The 18,145-nt window shown below is 39.8% G+C and overlaps 1 long non-coding RNA gene across 2 annotated transcripts in view; it reads left to right on the plus strand.

Annotated features, from left to right (window-relative positions):
- The window catches only part of LOC120889985 (uncharacterized), a 53,283-nt gene that overhangs the window by 1,335 nt on the left and 33,803 nt on the right, over positions 1-18,145 (plus strand). For both annotated transcript variants that reach the window (XR_013437630.1, XR_013437631.1), the window contains exons 2-3: positions 465-9,394; positions 13,431-13,533. This is a non-coding gene — a long non-coding RNA (uncharacterized LOC120889985). The remainder of the gene's footprint in view (positions 1-464; positions 9,395-13,430; positions 13,534-18,145) is intronic.

The raw sequence follows: 18,145 nt of genomic DNA on the forward strand, positions 1-18,145 counted from the left end.
TTTAGATTTACCTAAAACTTTAAAAAAGAGTGTTGAATGGAATACCATTTTTTTCTCCCTCCAAGAGAATTATTCCGGGCTTGGGGTGGGGTGGGTGTGGACAGCAAACAAAATGAGAAACCAACTGCTGGAGGGAAATGTATTAAAAGGATTATAATCAGTGGAAAATTCAGCAAAATAATGTTGTATAGAAACAGTAAATTATCAGTTTATAATTTAAATTCCATGAAAAAGGAGATTTGGATGAAAGTTCTACCAAACTCACTGTTCCCTAAGGAATAAAATGTGTAATACTGGCTGGCAACTGTGCATCCTGAGGGATCCTGGGGAAACAACAGCCTCTGGCCTTGAGATATTACAGTTAGCTGCAAAGTCTCTTTATAATAGTCATTCAAATATTTATTGAACACCTTAGTGTATGCTAGGAACTCTTTGGTGCTACGGATTGTGATCAAAATCTCTAGTTTTGTTGCAGCTGTTTACCAGTGACAAGTCCTTGCTTCCCCAAATGCTGAAGTATAACACAGAGAAGCAAGCAGAGGCAAGTGTAGAGTGAAAGTGGAGGCTTTATTAAAGGACAGCAGAAGAACTTCTCCCCTGAGGAAGAAGGGGACCCAAAAGGCAGAATCTGTGGAAGAGGGAGATCTTCCCTTTTTTTATAGTAAGTTTTCCCATACTCAAGTCTTTTGTTTCCTTTTATCTTGCAGTGATAAAATGCAGGTGGAAAGACTCAAAAGGTGGGAGATGGGTGGGCTGAAGGAGAAATCTGGGCAGGAAGGGCCTGGGGCGGTTTTTGATTAGCACTTCCCTGTTTGCTGGGAGCTGTTTCATTAACAGTTTCTTAGGATGAGTTGGGGCCTTGGGGACATGAACATTTCAATTTCCCCAAGTGCTGCTCTGCATTCTCTATAACAGCCTCCATTATCTTTATCTTATTTGATATTAGACCCTATTTACCTAACTACACTAACTACCTATCCTCAAATCTGGCTTCAGTTTCAGGAAGCTTACAGTCTAAAGTAGGGGGAAGACAGGTGGTGTCTGAACTGATAAAGGGAAAGCTTTGCTGAGTGATATAAGAACCAGGACTGCTGAAGGAAATGCAGAAGAATGCCAAACAATTACCTTGAAGAATTTTCAGTTAAAGGAACACAGAGTACCAAGATCTAAACTGAGGATAAGCAGGGAGACCACCATGGCTGAAGCACAATAGGAGGTGAAGTCCAAGACAAAAAGGAGCCAGGCTTGTACAGCCTGATAGGCTACTGTGAGGACTGGCATTTGCTGAGTGAAATAGGGAGTCTCAGTTTCTTGGTCAACCTGTGGTTTAACCACTATTGCAGCTGTGGATAGAATTAACAGAAAGTGTTTTGGAGGTGATAGGGTGGAGCAAGAGCAGAAGCTAGGAAACCAGTGGGAGGCCATTGAAATAATCCAGCCCAAATTTAGTAGCTAGGGACAAGGTCAAACAGTGAAGGTCATGACTAGGGTTGATTCATTATGTATTGTAAAAGTGGAGCCAGCAGATTTGCTAACCAGTTGTATGTCAGACATGAGAGAAGTGAAAGTTGATCTAAGGTTATTCAAGATGTAAGGACCTAAACTATACTTAGCACTATGATAAACAATTACACTTGGCCTAGAGGCTGGAACGAAAGATTACAAGAAATGCAACTCCAAGTATACTCTACCCAACCACTATCAACTATCACTTTAACACCAACTTCAGCCCAGACCTACTGCGTTAATCTGCATTTTAATAAATCTTCAGGAGGTTATTATGTACATCAAAGTTTGAAAAATAACTGATTCCTCAGAACTTGACCAATGTTATTGAGATCAGATATATAGTCCAGTAGACAAATTCTCAGACCTGCAGAAATTTCTGTGAAGCCCAGCAATTTGTGATTTAATAAGCCTCCTGGGTGATTCTGGTGCATGTCATAGTATGAGAAAGAGACTTCTAGGGGCTGGGGTTGTGGCTCAGTGGTAAAGTACTCACCTAGTACATCTGAGACCCTAGGTTCAATCCTTAGTACCACATAAAAATAAAGGTATTGTGTCCAACTATAAATATATTTTTATATATAAATTTATTTTTTAAAAAAGACTTTTAATGATTCAAGTTTGATTTGAAAAAGGTTTGTGATGTGCCTAAGAGAGACCCCTCCCTTCTGCTTTTCCTTGATATTTAACCAAGTAGCAGTTACCAGAGGTAAAAACTGATGGTAGCTAAATTAGGATCTTCAAGAAAAAAGATGTTTAAGGGGAAGCAAGATGAGAAGATGAGTGAGTCAACACAGAAAACAAAGATTCTCTTTTGGGGGTTCAACTTATCCCATAGGATATCAAGTGGGTCCATTTCACAACCCATAGGATAGCAAGCTAAGCTAAATTATTCCACAGTAGTGACCCTGAAAGTTCTGTGACTTAACACTGGAATCCTCAGACTACAGTCCTGTGTCCAAGTGGCCCTCCATCTGTTTGGGGTTTTTTTGTTTTTGTTTTTTTGTGGTGCTGGGGATTGAACTCAGTGCCTTGTACATGCTAGACAAGCACTCTACCAACTGAGCTATACCCCATCCCTGTTTTGGTTTTTTAATATTTTTTTGTTATAGATGCACATAATATTTTTATGTGGTGCTGAAGATCTAACCCAGTGCTTCATGCATTCAAGGCATGTGCTCTACCACTGAGCCACAACCCCAGGCCCTTCCATCTGTTTTTATAAAACAGCCACATCCCTTCATAAAGAAATGCTCTATGGTCAATTGCATGCCACACAAAGTACAGTTGAATAGTTGTGACACAGTAGGGTGTGCATAACAAAATACCATCTCTTCCTTTACCAAGAAAGTTCACAAATTCTTGGCTTAAAGCAATAATTGGCATACATCCATCGCAGTTCAACCGAAGGCTTTGCTCGTAGTGGTCACTCAGTAGATTCAAGCTGATGGTGAAGCCATATCTCAGGAGTTGCTAATAATTGTGCCCATAAGGAGAGTGTCTCTGGTAGTCAAATTGGTCCAGACATGCAATGTGTGCCAGATTACATTACCCCTTCAACCATAAGAGGATCAAGAAATGCTATTCTAGCAGATGCCTGGTAAGAAACTGGGTGAACCCAATATATCTGGTGAACATACATAGCTATTGTGCTTTCACTTCCTATAGTATGTCATCTCGATTTCATTTCCTTGATTTTGTGAATTCCTGCAGTGTCATCAGGTCCAGAAGACCAATAAATATAATGCAAAACTGTTTTTAGGCTGACTTCCTGCACAGTTCAGTGCCATGATCTCAGTAAGCCAAATTTGTCTATTTCCTACTTGTCAGAAAGGGGAAAGGGATCTGAGACTATGTTTCTGTCAGTTTCTTGATGCTTTAACTTTTTTTTTCTTTTTTTGTACTAGGGTTTGAATCCAAGGGTGCTTTACCACTAAGCTACATCCCCAGCCCTTTTTATGCTTTATAGTATTTTGAGACAGGGTCTTGCAAACTAGGACCTCACTAAATTGCTGCTTAACTCCTCAAGTCGCTGGGATGACAGGCTTGTGCCAGCACACCCAGTTTAACTTTGTTCTGTTCCTAATGCAAAGCCAGGCAATAGTAGAAATAGGACATTTAAAGGTTTTTCTCAGCAAATAAGTAGGAAAACAGAATATTTATAAATAGAAACAGAATGTTTATAAATAGTCTCCCAAACTGACATTCACTAATTTAATTCATTATAGACAACAGCACCCTAAAGTCTCCACCAAATGAATAACTGAACTATTTATCCTGATAGTTTTGGCAAAATAGTCCAATGCTTCAACTTGAATCAACTAATGCCAAATTTATCCGTAACAAAAGAGGAGATCTTTCATCTGGATTACATGAAGTGCATCTTTGCTTATGGTTGACAGAAACCTGTTCAAAATGCGTACACAACTAAGGCTCTTAAAATCTTAGATTTGTTTTTCGGTCATTTTACTACAAATCATCAGTGGATGTTTGTCATAATTTTTCCAGTACTGCTTTTTCAGTGACAATTTCACCAAATTAATTGGCTATGTGTCCATGAGCCACCACTAACCTGAGATTTTAAGGGGAAGACAGCAGTTATTCATATATGAACATAGGAAAGTTATGTCTAATTCATTCTACTGTCTTTCCCATTCACCCATGCCCCCCTGTCCAATCTGGTGCACCCACCTCTTAACTGTAATATTACACTTAGAAATAGAGCTTCATGGGCTGGGGATGTGGCTCAAGCGGTAGCGTGCTCCCCTGGCATGTGTGCGGCCCGGGTTCGATCCTCAGCACCACATACAAAGATGTTATGTCCACCAAATACTAAAAAATAAGTATTAAAATTCTCTCTCTCCCTCTCTTTAAGAAAAAAAAATAGAGCTTCATATTTTGTAGAGAATAAGTTCAGTTTTCTTAGATTTCACAAAGTACTGTTGTCTCACTAAGTTGCTTAAGGCCTTGCTTGCTGTGTTCCTGAGGGGCCTCGAACTTGCAACCCTCCTGCCTCAGCCTCCTAAATTGCTGGGATTATAGGCATTCACAACCATAACCAATAATACTGTTGTTTATGTTTTCAACATAAGAGGAAAAATATTTTGGTCATTGGTACTAAAATCTTCCATGTACTTATGTGAACTGCATATTGTTTTAACAGGCTTTCTATTTCAGTGGTCTTCAAACTGTGGTGATTTTGTTCCTCAGGGACATTTGGAAATGTCCAGAGATATTTTTTAATTGTCGCAATTCGAGGGGGTGGTATTATTGCATCTAGTAGGTAGAGACCAAGATGCTCCTTAAACATCCTACAATGCATAGAACAAACTACACAGAATTATTCAGGCCAAAATGTCAATAAAGCCAAGGTTGGGAATGTCTGTTCTAAGAGACCAAAAACAATAGTTATTCATTCTAGCACTTAACAAAAACACTGAAATGACATTGGGGGGGTGGGGGGGCGGGTAGTTTGTTGGAAAATAAAGTGTAAAAGTTAAACTAGGAACAGATCATCATCTTCCATCTTGGCAGCCTAATCCTGGTCTTTTTCAGGCAGCACATATACTATGTATCATTACTCCCACTAACACAACCCTTGGTGAACAATAATTGGAGAAAAATAATTCCCTTCAAGTGATAACTGCTCCACAAATTTTATAAGGATTAAAACATTATGTATCTCAAAATTACACAGTGGGAGAATATAAAAAGTCATTAGCTTATTCAAAATTGTAAGTACAACTAGTCAGGATATATATTATTTCAGGAATAAGAATATTTAACAGCACAACTTCCCCAAAGGTAATAGTTTACCCTTCAGGCATTAATAATTTCTTTCCCCCAGTACTGGGAATTGAACCCAGGAGCACTGAGCTACATCTCCAGCCTTTTTTATTTATTTTTTGAGACAGGATGTTACTAAATTGCTGGAGTGGCCTCAAACTTGCAATCCTCATGCCTCAGCCTCCTCAGTTGCTGGGATTACAGGAGTGTGCCACAGCTTTTGGCTGATTTATTTTTTTAATCCTGAGAATCTAAAATTTTAAAGCACTAAGTCATTGAAGACATGAAAAATGTTATGGAAAGATATAGGTCCTGTATTTGGGGGTTTTTCCACTTGTATAGATTTCCGATGGATTCAAATTTGCAAAGGGGAGAAGTATATAAACCTCACTAGTTCTCATCCTTGATGCTATGCTTCTCGAGTGGGCAAGGACCACCAACTTCAAAATCACCTGGGATTCTTGTTGAAATGAAGATTCCTGGACTCCATCCGGGATAGAGTATCTACATTCAAGAATCTGAGACCTACAGCAATACATTTTAAAACTCAAAACTCCCCTTTGGGGGCTGGGTATGTGGCTCAAGCGGTAGCCCGCTCGCCTGGCATGTGCAGGGCGCTGGGTTTGATCCTCAGCACCACATAAAAATAGAGATGTGTCCACCGAAAACTGAAGAATAAATATGAAAAATTTCTCTCAAAAAAAAAAAAAAACCGAAAAAACAAAAAAATTCCCCTTTGCACATTCAAGTTTGTGAATCTCTGTTCCATATAAGAAGACTGACTGTACATGCCACTCATTTTCACACACAAAAAAAAATAAGTGCCAAGAATATTCAAACAAAATTCTTTTCATGGTTGCCTTTTTTTCTCTAAGGGAGTGTTTTAAGAATCTCTTAAGTAGGGCAGGTTGACAATGGCTAGGCAGGTAGAAAAGGACAGCAAACTCAAGTGCTGATTCTGGAAGAAACAAACGGATTCCAAGATGGGGGAGGAGAGAATGTGGAGAGAGACCTGCTGAGAAAAGAATGCACTCAGAATGGTGAATAGCAGGTGAGGATGAGGGAAGGGAAGGGTGACTCAGCAAGTCTGCAGTGCACTAAGGTACTTACATTGGAAAAGCTGATAGGCAAGAAAAAGGAGGGCGGGTTGGAGCAGTTAGACTGCGGCGATCCTCCAATCTCTGGCCGGCCTTGTTAAAGCCCTGCTAGCTGGACCCGCCCCCTGAGCTTCTGAATGAGTAGAGGCGGGGCGGGGCCGATGTTTGCATACCACGTGCTTTAAGACTCCTGTATAAGTTTTATAGTGATGTTGGTTCTCCAGGTCTGGGGACGACATTCTAAGAACTATTGAATTAGAGAAACTTTTAAAAATATTAACTATAGAAGCAAGGAAAAATCTAAGGAGAAGATATTTTTCAAAGTAATCCAAGATAAATAGTATATTATAAAATAATACTTTCTGCTGCTGGTTTTTGTTTTATATTAAACAGGCTAGTCATCCTCTCTCCAGATTTTGCTTTCAGAGGGCAATGAGAGAAGGAACAAGCCAATTTTTCTCTAGGCCCTCCTTGTCTAATCCCAAAGCCTCTGACAATCCTACTGCAAGATTACATTACTGCATGTTTTTTTGAGGTAAAGCTGAATTCTGTGCTCCCATTCACCTAAAAAAAAAAAAAAGTACAATCCTTTAAGATGATCCAGGCTGGTTTGATAAGAAAATTAAAAACAAAAACAAAAAGAAGGAGGAGGAGGAGGAGGAGGGAAAAAGAGGAAGGGGAGGAGGAGAAGGGAGGGAGGATAGTGTGGCAAGGAATACATTTGTGTAACTTTTTCACAGAAAAAAAAAACATTATTTTTTAAACCTCTGCTTTTTAAGGAATTGCAAGTCACACAAGCTTATTGCAAATGACTCAGATAAGAAATAAATTGTGCAAAAAATAAAACTGTTGTATAACAACTTTATTCTCATGTAACACATCATAAATTCAACCCAAAGTGTACAATTCAGCAGTTTTTAATATATTTGGAAGGTAAAGCAACTATCACCATTATTTAACTTTGCTATATTTTTATCATCCCTCCCAATTAATTATTACTCCATTAGCAATCACTCTGTTTATCCTTCTCTCTAGGCCCAGGTTTTCACTAGTCTATTTTCTGTATCTATGGATTTACTCATTCTGGACACTTTATGTAGTTGGTACCTTACAATTTGTGGCCTTTGTGTCTGGATGATTTCATTTAGTATTTTCAAGATCCATCCATGTTGAAGCATGTATTTCATTCAATAACCAATAGCCCATTGTACTAATAATTCCACATCTCCATTCATCAGCTAATAGACTTGTAGATTATTTCCACTTTTTGATTTATATGAATAAGGCTGCTGTGAGCATTCATGTACAAGTCTGTACTGTGAACATGTTTTTAAGTTGCTAGGTATATACTTAGGGTAAAATTGTTGGGTTATATGGTAACTCTGTTTAACTTTTAATTTTTAATATTTTTTTAGTTGTAGATGGACTCAATACTTTTATTTTATTTATTTATTTTATGTGGTGCTGAGAATCGAACCCACAAGTGCTAGACCACTGAGCCACAACCCCAGCCCCTCTGTCTAACTTTTTAAGCAACTGCCAAAGTCTTTTTCAAAGTGACTGTACCATTCTATTCCTACCAGCCATACAAGAGGGTTCCAATTTCTTCACATCCTTGTCAACTCTTATTGTCTTTTTTTTTTTTTAAGGTTTTAGAATGTGAGCATACAGCCTTTAATGTTATTGTCTTTTTATCCTAGCTGTACTAGTGAATATCTGAGTGTGTCTCTTTCCTTTTAGTTTGGGAATTGAACCCTTGTGTATGCTAGGCAAGTACTCTACCACTGAGCTACATCCCCAGCCCTTAGTGAGTGTATCACAATGAAAAGTAGTATCTCACTGTGGTTTAGATCTGCTTTGCTGGCTATTTTTAAACAAGAGTTAGATTCTTCCCTTCTTTGGGTGGTTTAAGTATGAGTTTGCCAGAAAACCTGGGAAAGAGAATCACATTTCAAGGTCTTATACTTTATAAATCAGGATTGTCACAGCTCTGACGTCTACACTGCCAGCCAATGCTACAAAGTACCTAGGTGATGAGACTTTAGGAAGAGAGTTCCAGGAAAATATACCAGCAATGGGTGGATATGCAAGCATGTCTAATATTTCAGACTTGACTTAAACTTAAGCAAGATAAACAGTTGCTTGCCTAAAAGTTTGATTTTAGCATAAGGAAGGAGTCTCCAGCTCCTTATTATTCCTGCAAATCTGTCTACTTAACAGCACTTTATGTGTGCCAGGCTGTACATGTTGATTCACATAATGAATAAGACATAATACTATGGCCTTGAGAAAATCAGTGTTGAAGACGGTAGATAGAAAAAGAAATAAAATCTAGGGTAGTATACCGCATGAGGTATCAGTACACAGTCACCAAAATGGTTAAAGTTTTAAAAATTGAAATGTACAAGGAACATAGAACAACTAGAAGTCTCATACTCTGCTGGTGGGAGCGTACACTGCTCACACCATTTTAGAATCATATTTAGCATTATCTCTTCAAATTGCATATTCTATGTATCCTATTATACAGAAATTCTATGTGTGTATATATTTAGTAGAAATGCAAATGTACAGTTATTGAAAGACATGTACAAGAATTTTTATAGTAACATTGTGACCTTTTAGTAACCAAAAATGGAAACAACTTAAATGTCTATCAATAGTAGGATCTAAGTGGTTGTATTTGTTTAGTGGAATATTATACAGCAGTGAAAATGAACAGATCATGGTTATTAGCAATGACATGGAGGAACATAACACATATAATGTCAATCAAAGAAACTAGACACATAAAAACATAGAACAAGGGATTCCACCTTTTGGGTCCCCTTCTTCCTCCGGGAGAAGTCTTTTCTTCTGTCCTTTAATAAATTTCTACTCTCTACTCTGGCCTTGCCTCGGCGTGCTTCTTTGGTGTTATTCTTCAACATCGGGGAGCAAGAACTCGTCACCGGTCAACAGCGGTAACATATTGGAAGTCCCATACCGAGATATTCTACACCGAGGTAAGCGCCTCTCTACGCACCCCATGTCTGTTTGAGGTGCATCTTTCTCTCTTTCTTTCTGGAGGGTAAGGTGGGCACCCGTCGGCTACTTAAACGCAACTAGTGCAGCCGCCACTCTATAATGAAGTTTTTCCTGCTCAGACTACTTCTTTGGCCCTCCTGTGTCCCACCCCTGGGGCCTTCTAACCTACATTCCATGACTGAAAGAACTATAAAAAGGGGAAACAACCTCACTTCCACGGATTCCACCTTTTGGGTCCCCTTCTTCCTCCGGGAGAAGTCTTTTCTTCTGTCCTTTAATAAATTTCTACTCTCTAAAAAAAAAAAAACATAGAACAATACAATATGGGTAAACTACTAATCTATAGCAAGAGAAATCAGAACAGTGGTTACCTCCAGGATTAGGTAACAACTGGAATGAGGGAGAAGAGAAGCTTTTGAGGTCTTAGTAATATTCTGTCTTTTGATCAGAGTGGTATTTATACGGGAATATTCACTTTATAAAACTCAATTAAGCTATTTGCTTATAATTTGCACTCTTGTATCAGTATGTCATACTTCAATTGAAATGTCAACTTAAAGTATTTCATTTTTTTTTTTTAGAGAGAGTGAGAGAGAAGAGAGAGAGAATTTTTTAATATTTATTTTTTAGTTCTCGACGGACACAACATCTTTGTTGGTATGTGGTGCTGAGGATCGAACTCTGGCCGCACGCATGCCAGGCGAGCGCGCTACCGCTTGAGCCACATCCCCAGCCCCAAAGTATTTCAATTTTTTAAGGGTAAAACCAAAAGCCTGTACCAGGAACGGTGGCACATGAGTGGGGGTGCTTAACTCTTTATGGAAGGGAATCAGAAAAAGACTTTCTAGAAATGTTGCTGGAGCTGGACTTTGAAAGATATGTGTGTGTGTGTGTGTGTGTGTGTGTGTGTGTGTGTGTGTAAATACACACACACACACATATTTATTCATTTATTTATTTTTAAATAAACATACAAAAGTGAGTAAAGAGGTAAGCCCTAATAATAAGCCCTAAAGCTTATAAATCATAGAGTATGTTTTAGGCATAAAATCATAGAGTATGTTTTAGGAATCACAAATAATTCTATTTTGTTGGAGCAATAATTGGGGAGGGATTTCAGGAGGGAGCTACAGATGATAAGACCTACTAATGACAAGATCATGAAAGCCCCCTTTATCCAGTTAAATAACTTGAACTTGAACTGTAGCCCTTAGCCTTGTTATGAAAATATATTCCCCTGATGTTCTCAAGAAAATTATGGGCCATCTCACTGGGAAAATGCACATACAAAAGTCTGGAAATAATTCACGTTTCTTCTGATACTGTGTATGGACTCCTGTTTCATGGATCTCACAATAAGAATTCTTTCTTTGCAACAGATAACAGGGATTAATTAAAGAGCTGCAAGAAGAACAGTGGCAGGATTAGTTAGAAAGACCAGTGCATACAATATGGAAGTTAGATTGGAAACTGAGTTAGGATGACCCATAGGAACTGATTAAAATGGTAAAAGAACAGAAAAGGGCTTAAAGTAAGTAGTATCAGAACAGAAACCTAGAGATATTCATAGGTAAGGTTTTCAAGATAAGGGGCTGGACATGTAGTCAGGGGTATAGCACTTGCCCTCCATGTGCTAGGTCCTGAGTTCAGTCCCCAGCACTGCGAAGAAAAAAGAGGAGGGGGTTGCTGATTCCATGTGAGGACTGAGGCAGAAGGTTGCTTGTGGGATTCCTGCTTTTAGAACACCAATTAAGGGGCTGGGGATGTGGCTCAAGCGGTAGCGCGCTCACCTGGCATATGTGTGGCCGGGGTTCGATCCTCAGCACCACATACAAACAAAGATGGTGTGTCCACTGAAAACTAAAAAATAAATAATAAAATTCTCTCTCTCTCTCTTAAAAAAAAAAAATAGAACACCAATTAAAGACAGAAACTAGGAAGCACCAGAGACATTTTAGTTAAAAATGAACTGAACTGAGGCATAATTACTTGGAAGGAAGTGGAAGACACCCTGACTCCATAGACTTCCAGTGCCTCCCGATGGTGGGTGTTGGGGTCCAGGCTCCTTGACACTGGTGGCACCATATGCATTTGGGCCTTGTGTGCTGCTAGAGTAGACTTGGACAGAAACAAATCAATCTGCGTGCCCTAATTCACAAAGCCATTAAGGCTTTGTCTTGGAAAATAAAAACAAATTCTGACACCTACAAGCATGATTTATCTCTGTGTTGGAACTAAAAGAGAGATGTAAGGGAAGAGATTGAACATTTGGATCCTAGGTTTACCATGGCACGGAGCCATCATAACTGAATGTAACACTTTTTTTTTTTTTTTAATTTTAATTCCTACTTGTAGTATTGAAATGCTGCCGGGCCCCCAGATCATCAAAATACTTTCTTTCACTGAATGAGGATTGCCCTGAGCTATTTGGTGGACATTTGTGTCTGGTCACAGCAGATCACACAGCAATAAATAAGGACTACACAGGGAGAGAGGATCAAGTAGAATCTTATGTTTTACTCTCACAGCAAGCAAAAAGAATCTGAGCAAATTTTCCAGTTCTATTTATTAAGACAACCTGAACCTTTGGAATCTGAAGTTATCACACAAGGGAGACGAGTTGAAGGCTCCAAGTCATCTGATTTGAACATTGAGAGGAATGTGACCTCATTTTGAACCTCAGGAGAGTGAAACAGGATATATTGGTCTAATCAGATTTGCATTTTTAAAAGATCACTCTGGCTGCTTTGCAAAAAATAGATTAGAGGAAGGCAGATATGGATGCAGGAATATATATATTGAGAGGCCACTATAATCACAGAGACCATGGTAGCATGAACCATAGGGCGCGATTTCAATGGATTTAATATACATATATTATGTATACAGTATTTCAGAGGTGGAATAAATAGAACATGGTAATTGAATGAATGTGGGAAGGTGGTGAGAAAGAGAGAGGAGTCACAGATGACTCCTAGGTTTCTGATTTGTGCATTGGGTGGATGGTAGAACCATCCCTGAAGAAAGACCAGATGGGGTGCTAGGAAATGGAAGTTCACTTTTATACACGTTAAGTTCGTTGGGTTATGAGACATCCAAATGGATTTGCCAAGCACACTATTGAATCAGGTCGTAGAGTTCAGGGGAGAGATCTTGGTTAAACATTCAGTGTGGGATTCATTCAAATAGAGAGTGTAACTGAAGCCTCGTGGTAAGAATAAATGAGAGCTGTTGAGATATGAAAAATAAGAGGACCAGCTGGGCACCGTAGTGCACACCTGTAATCCCAGCAGCTCAAGAGGCTGAGGGAGAAAGATGGAGAGTTCAAAGCCAGCCTCAGCAATGGCAAGGCGCTAAGCAACTCAGCGAGACCCTGTCTCTAAATCAAAATAGGGCTGGGGATGTGGCTCAGTGGTGGAGTGCCCCTGAGTTCAATCCCTGGTACCAAAAAAGAAAAGGTAAGAGGACTTAAGACAATGCCAGTTCTTAAAGGTTCTGAGGATAGGATAAGGCAGTCCAGGAAACAGAAGGGCAGGAAAAGGAAATAAAAAAAAAAAAGAAAAGAAAAGAAAAAAGAAAACCAGGAGTGATGGCATAAAGAAGTCAAAGGAAGAAACTGTTTCAAAGAATCAACTGTGTTAAATAATTTTGAACAAGCAAGATGGAGACTGGGAAATCTGGTGATTTTAGCTGGGGTGAGTTTTACTGAAAATATTTATCTATTGGTGTGGCTTGGACACCAACGAATTGGAATGAATGTTAGCCTGATGTAGGAGCAGGGTGGAAGGAACCTTGCTGTGCCTGGCCTTAACTCTTTACTTACCAGATGATGAGGAATTATGGGGGCATGTTGAGACAGTGAGCAGGAAGCAGGCATTCAGGGATTCAGGGATTTTTTTCTTTTCTTTCTTTCTTTCTTTTTTTTTTTTTTTTTTTTTGGTACTGGGTGCTTAACCACTGAGCCACATCTGAGCCACATTCCCTGACTTTTTTTTTTTTTTTTTTTTTTTTTAGAGACAGTGTCTTGCTGAGTTGCTAAGTGCTTCACTAAGTTGCTAAGACTGCCTTTGAACTCAAAATCCTCCTGCCTCAGCCTCCCAAGCTATTGGAATTACAGGTATGTACCACCATGCCCAGCTGTATTCAAGGATTTGGGACAGCAGTTCCTTTTAAAACTGGTACAAAAGCATTTCAACAACTTACAGTAAGTATGGGCACACTAGTGTGAACGACCGAATGTTTTCTATAGTTTTAGCAGAAAGAGTTGATTAAAAACCTTGGTAAGACATCTTCCAGTGGAGCCAAAGCCAGGGCAAAAAGGTTGGAGAAGTGATTGGAGAGTAAAGAAAGTAAATTGTATAAAATTTCTTCTAGGATGTTTGGCTTTGGGACAGAAGGACAGCTGGAGGTGGAGGAGGGTTATTTACATTTTTTAAATATGTAGGCAGGGATTTGAGCATGCATGAATGGTGAGCACAGAAAGAGGGTTTAGTGATGGTCAGAGCAATACTTCTTTTAGTATGAATGGACCAAAGAAAATCACTTGTAGCTATTCATAGGTATTGTGGCTAGAAATGGCAGGAATTCCTGCATGATGGATTCTTTTTGTTTTTATTTTTCCTGTAAAGTAAGAGGTGAAGGTTATTTGCTGTGAATGAGAGAGGACATAAAGGATTAGAAGTTTAATGAAAGTCATGGGTGAGGGGAGTAAGGGGCGAGGCCTGAGACTCTGCCCTGAGGTTGGATGCTACTGGTTCTAGAACCACGCCTTCAGAGAAAAGCACTGAGAAAGCACTCGGTTCCCTCCCTAGTCCACCACCTTCACCTCCCTGTCACACCACAGAATCCTCTTCACTATGTCTCAGCCTCAGTGTCTCCCCCACACTCTATTTTCTCCACAGTAGCCAATTCTTTCTTTTCAAAAAAAGTCCATTTGCATCAGCTGCTTAAAATTCTTCAATGACTTCCCATTTCCCTAGAAACAGAGTTCTAAGTATAAGTCCTGAAGTCCCAAGTCCCAAGAACCATATTAGCAGAGGAGATGAATGTCCCAGTTCATGAAGAAAGACGGAAATTTGAGAATTTGCCCTTCGTCCCCACATTTTTGTTCTGTTTGGGCCCTGGATGGATTCGATGATGTCCTTGCACATGGGTGAGGGTAGGTCTTCACTTCTCTTATCTACTGATTCAAATGCTAATCTCTTCCTCTAGAAACAACCTCACAGACACATTCAGAAATAATGTCTTACCAGATATCTGGGCATCCCAGTCAAATTGACACATAAAATTACCATCACAAGACAGGACCCTCAAAGGAATAGGAATTTTCACAAGCATGGGGAAAAGGTAGTAGTCTAGAAATATTGGTGGAAAGAAAAGAAGATAAGAGTCTGTCCTGTAGTAAATAGATCTGCATACAGATTTACAACCACAGAGATGAGGTTCAACTAATGCAAGCAGGCATGGAGAACATTTGTGGAAGAAGTGGAAGTTATAGGGGAATCCGCTTGGATCACAGAGTAGGTGCTCCAGATCATATAGGGGTGGTACAGGAGGAGAGTGAGAAGCTGAGTCAGGACCCAGCTAGTACCATGGGCCTCATGGTATAGTCACAGTCATTCTCACACTTCACTGTGCATCAGAATTACAAGGAGAGCTTGCTAAAACACAGATTTTTAGGCCCCAATCCCAGAATTTCCAACTGCGTAGATCTGGGGTGGAGCCTGAGGATTTCATTGTAAGTTACCAAGTAATATTATGGATGTTGCTGGTCCAAGGACCATGCTTTCTTTCAACTGATGTGATGGAAGACCAGTGACGCGAGTGTGGCAATGAAAACAGGCATGAAAAGTGAATCAGTCCCAATCATCTCCCAAAGGATGTTAGGCCCTGGGCCAATGGACAGAGCTTGGCTCTGTCTGTTGTAGGTGATATTGACTTAACACCAATGGCCTCAGTATGTTAAACTTGGGAATGGTGTCAAGGTCTGCTCTTAATTCCAATGGTGCCAATTTAGTTCCAGAGCATATACCAGTGGATCCAGAAATCTTTACTATGCAACATCCCTTTAGGAGTCTATCACAAAGCATTAATGCCTTGTGAATCGAAGAGTATTTATACTAAATCCAGATATCAGACTAAAGTTGCACCCTGGCGAGATTGTCAGAGTTTAGCCTGTGAAATCTCAGCAGTGATATAATCTGGCTCCGCTAACAAGTGGCAGTGGTACTTGTGGCAACCAAGGACTCCTAGAAAAGGACTTCTAGGCATAGACAACTAGACTAGAACAGCAATGACATAGAGCTACCCATAACTCTCAGGTCTCAGACTTCACAAGCTAGAGTATAAATGAAGTCATAATTATGTCAATATCTTTAATCTGGATGCTCTAAGACCTTACCCAGTTGACAAGCAGGATTCCAGAGTTTTCCTCAAAAATATTTGGAAAGAGGTTGTAGAACTGAAATTTGGAATATTCTAACAAGAGTAGCTTCATTGACACTTGGCTTAGAATTCTGGGATCTTGTGAACCTTGACTCCAGAATTTCAAAGCTCCAAGCTCATCATTGTTGATGCGAGAGAGTGAGTTGTTGATGCAAGAGAGTGAGGTGAGACGGCACCTCTCAGCTTTCACTCTCCCCTAACATTAGTGAAATTCCATGAATCACTTCTGACTATCATTTGCTGAGATCCTGTTAGTGGAGAGGCAAATCATGGGTCCAGTGCTTCAGGCAGACACAGTACAGTGTAAGAAGAAGAATGTGAGAAATTCAGTCTGATCAAAATGAGGAAGAACAGTAGAGAAATCAGTGGCATTTTGTGTCAGAGCCCAGTCAATCTTTGGGGACTGTGGGTGGAATTCCCCCTCTGGCACCAGAGTTCTAAAAGGATACAACAATCTCTGGAGTCTTCAAAAGAGGCTGACAACCCAAAGTTTTGCTCTCATGAAAAGAGCAAAATTAATCCCACTTCTATGCTTCTCAAAATGAGATTGGGACTGGGGAGATAGCTCAGTTGGTAGGGTGCTTGCCTTTCATGCACAAGGTCCTGGGTTCAATCCCTAGCACCACCACCCCCCCCAAAAAAATGAGACTGGATTTATATTGGGTCCTTCCCTTTACTTGACTGTGGAAAAACAAGTCGGGCCACCCACAAATACCTGTGTATATTCTGGCTCTGGGCTAGGGCAGAGCCAAGGACCCACCAGGAATCCTTAGGAGGTCTGTGAAAGTGTAGTGCCACATACCCTCTGGGCAAGCTAAAGTTAACTGGAAATTAGGGCAAGTAAACACAGCTTGGCAACAGGATTTGAATATGTTCCCAGAGGTTCTTCACTGTGGGGCTTGAGGGATTGGACATCCATTCATTCCAATAAATATTTATGGACACATATCAGAGTAGCCAGGGGCACTTTTTCCCAAAGTATACAGATATTTTTATACATTTGCCTTGCACAGTCCTTCAGAGGCTATTTATTTCTTTCTACACACAATGTTTGAAATTTAGGTAATATAAAAATGATGAATGAAGATAGTACCTGTTCAACCAGACAGTTTTCCTCAAATCCTAGGTAACCTACTCTGATAACATCCCAAATAACCTTTCTGCCAAAATCATTACTAAAGCAGTTACTAATTTTAGAGGAAAATATTAAAGAAATAAGTCCTAAGAAAAGTCAGGTGCTTTCTTATGCTTAAAAAAAAAATCTAATATTAAACACTGTTGGTCTGATTCTGATTGAGAGGCCTAAGTAAAAATAATTAAAACTACCACTTATTGACCACCTACTATATGCTGAGCTCTTCAAATATGGTCCCATTTGCACAACAACCCAGCAAAGTTTTACCAGTAATAAAGAATGGAGATATAGAGATTTAAATAACTTAGCTAAGATCTAGAGATACTATTTAGATTAGAGATCTGAGTTGTCTGATGTTGGACCTAAATTTAGAAGGCAAAAATTTTTTAATTAAAAGAAAGACTATGTTTTAAGTACCTTCCTTCCTTTAGGAAACATTCTCTATCTCCCTACCTTTGGTGAGACACTGTCTTTGGCAACCTGATAAGATTTGTATAGGTGAGAACCCTCATTATCATTCCATTCTGTCTTAAAACTGACTGTCACATTCTTTGCCATGGTGCTAGATTTGAACCCAGCTTTTTTTTTTTTTTTTTTTTTTTTTTTTTTTTTTTTTTTTAAAGAGAGAGTGAGAGAGAGAGGGGGACAGAGAGAGAGAGAGAGAGAGAGAGAGAGAGAATTTTAACATTTATTTATTTTTTCTTAGTTCTTGGCGGACACAACATCTTTGTTGGTATGTGGTGCTGCTGAGGATCGAACCCGGGCCGCACGCATGCTAGGCGAGCGCGCTACCGCTTGAGCCACATCCCCAGCCCCTGAACCCAGCTTAAGATTGGTCTTCTACCGCTTCCCCCTTTCCCTCTTCCTTTTTACAAAAATTAAGCTTCTCTTACCTCGCTAGAAAACAAATCTCAGCTAACACTGAAACTTAGAGCCAAAAGTCTTCTGAAATTGGGGCATTAACACGGCTTGCCTCCCAAAGCTTTGGAGCTGAATATTAGACCTGAAGGTTTGAGCCTGGCTTTTTCCTGCTCCTAGATGGCTGCCTGCTTGCTCAGCTGAAACCTGAGCTCAACACTGTTGCCCTGGAGCGGGGCCTCTCTGCACACCCAAACTCTGGCAGGGTAGTCTCTAGATCAGGACTGATAGT

Source organism: Ictidomys tridecemlineatus, chromosome 4 (assembly GCF_052094955.1).
Source record: "Ictidomys tridecemlineatus isolate mIctTri1 chromosome 4, mIctTri1.hap1, whole genome shotgun sequence".
NCBI classification, from domain to species: Eukaryota; Metazoa; Chordata; class Mammalia; order Rodentia; family Sciuridae; genus Ictidomys; species Ictidomys tridecemlineatus.